This window comes from Strongylocentrotus purpuratus, unplaced genomic scaffold (assembly GCF_000002235.5).
Source record: "Strongylocentrotus purpuratus isolate Spur 01 unplaced genomic scaffold, Spur_5.0 spur5_scaffold_11, whole genome shotgun sequence".
NCBI lineage: Eukaryota > Metazoa > Echinodermata > Echinoidea > Camarodonta > Strongylocentrotidae > Strongylocentrotus > Strongylocentrotus purpuratus.
Window position 1 is genome coordinate 23,526,872 of NW_022145596.1, and position 2,557 is coordinate 23,529,428.

General features: G+C 40.3%; 2 non-coding genes across 2 annotated transcripts; both read right to left on the reverse strand.

Annotated features, from left to right (window-relative positions):
- Positions 1–1,106: 1,106 nt before the first annotated feature.
- On the reverse strand, positions 1,107–1,178 carry TRNAH-GUG. The gene has a single exon. It is a non-coding gene; the product is annotated as a tRNA-His (tRNA).
- Positions 1,179–1,589: 411 nt separating this feature from the next.
- On the reverse strand, positions 1,590–1,661 carry TRNAH-GUG. Its single transcript has one exon. It is a non-coding gene; the product is annotated as a tRNA-His (tRNA).
- Between the last annotated feature and the right edge of the window lie 896 nt (positions 1,662–2,557).

The following is a 2,557-nucleotide window of genomic DNA, read 5'->3' on the forward strand; positions in this document are numbered from 1 at the left end:
CAACCTGTGACAATGTCGATATCCTAGTTCCTAGTGTGTCACTTCCCTGAAGCGTGTAAACATGATAATGGCGTATTGTGTTTAATTCGAATGTGATTTCTATAGACCATTACATTTAGCTATTGAAATTATTCGTAAGCTGAATTCTAGAAAGTCCTGCCGCTCATGTTATAGAAAATATAGAAACAAATTAGATGTGCCTGTATGTGTGTATCTTGGCCTTCAGGAGTGCCAGAATGGTGCAAAATTAAACTTCTATGATATATATATTTGGGATTTGGGTGACGCGAAACGTTTTATTTCTTAAAAGGGTGCCGTGACTATAAACAAAAAAGGGTTGAAAACGCGCGTACAATGTATATGGAACTACGCTCATGCATGGCATTAGAACTTGTGGTCTAAAAGTTTGATCGATTTCTGGTTATATTAAGAAATAAAGAAGCCATGTTACTATTTTAGAGGCAATCCTTTTTATAATAAGTAAGGTGATGTTCTTTCACATGACGACGCGATGGCTCAGTGATAAAGCAGTGGTCTCGTAACCGAAAGGTCCCTGGTTCAAAACCAAGTCGATGCGCTATTGCCCTTTGGAAAGGTATTAATCCTCATTACCAGGTCCTCGGAGAGGACTTAAAGCTGTCGGTCCCCAGGTTGCTTACTTACAAGCATAACAATTCTTTCTTGGCAGTCAGGTCAAACAAACCATCAAACCAACATGAAAATACAGAGATTCTAAATGCGATAACTCAATCTTCTCTTTAATCGCTGAGAATAGGGGTCAGTTTTTTAGGGTGCATGGTCCAAGGAGGTCAACAATGCCCCTAAGAATTGAAAAAGATTTATTTCGTATTTTTATGATAAATTGGAGATTTCTAGGTGAATACTACCGTCACCTGTAGTTAAAGTTGAATGCCCCGGTGAGTTGAGTCGTCTCGTAGCGGTAAGGAGTGGTCACTACGCGTTATATTTATTTCCTTCTCCCTCTCCCTCTCCCTCTATATCTCTTTCTCTCTTTCTCTATCTCTCTCCCTCTCTCTCTAACTTTCTCTTGTTGCTTCTCTCTCCTATCTCTCTCTCTCTCTCTAAAGGAAAATGAAGAAAAAAAATGCCGTGACCAGGATTCGAACCTGGGTTATTGCGGCCACAACGCAATGTCCTAACCACTAGACGATCACGGCTTGCATGACTGTGCATTCATTTGTGTATATGTTATGCCACCCCTTTCCCTCCCTCTCTCTCTCTCTCTCTCTCTCTCTCTCTCTCTCATTTCCCCCTCTCTCTCTCTCTCTTTCTCTGTCTCAAAAGGAAACTAAACAATTATTTTTTTTAAAGCCGTATTGCGGCCACAACGCAATTACCTAACCACTAGACAATCACGGCTTGCATAATTGTGCTACTATTTGTTTGTATGTTTTTCCATAATAATAATATAATATAATCTAATAATAATATATCTGTAAGCGCTTAGGCACATCATTGGATCGATGTATTGAGCGCTATATAAAAAACAGAATATTATTATATATATCTCGCTTCCCTCTCTCTCGCTTTCTCTGTCTCTAAAGAAAAATGATAAAATAAAATAAAAATGCCGTGACCAGGATTCGAACCTGGGTTATTGCGGCCACAACGCAATGTCCTAACCACTAGACGATCACGGCTTGCATGGTTGTGCAATAACAGTTACTTATGTGTATATTATACCACCTCTCTCTCTCTCTCTCTCTCTCTCTCTCTCTCTCTCTCTCTCTCTCTCTCTCTCTCTCTCCTTTACTCTCTTTGTGTATATATACACTGTATCTGCTTGTCTATCTACCCTCTCTCTAAAAAGAGTCTTAAATACAAGATGAATAATAATACAGAACTCTTTGTTGACATTTAAGTCACATTGCCGCTCGTGAAATTTAAGCAAAAAAGATCCACATAGTTTGTTGACCTTCCTGGCTTATGAATAATCATTGACCTCAGTTCAACATTACTACTATTGCTATATAAAGCTCGTCCATCGTGTTGTGTATATCGAAATCATTTTTGATACCTTAATTAACACCCCTGCTCTTTTTTTTTTTGAAGCCAGTCTCTCTTTGTTTTCAGCATCAGTTTAATTGCACGCAAGGTGCACGGGACACTAATTAAAATCAGAAACCCATAAACGTTTGGAACGGACATGAACCGCTTATCACCCCCAACACAGCGGACACGGTGTTTGTGGCCCGGCCGAAAAGGGGTCAAACCTGCTTTGAAACCTAGCAGACACACGTAATTTCCTTTGAATGAAGCTGATCGGTCTCGATTTCATTTCATCACTGTCAGGAAAAATTAATAAGTAGAAGTGAAGAAAAAAAATCCACGATAAACGATTGCAGGTAAGCTTTGAATGCGTTTGGTGAATTGTATGACCACCCCCCCCCCCCCCCCCCCATTTCTCCCCCGCCCCATACAAACACACACATGGGGCGTAGGGTGCGTCCAAACTTTGAAAGGGCACTGTCATAGCTGGTCCTACTAGGTGGATTAAATTTGGTTTATCAATACCATCGATTAGGGGGAGGGGTGA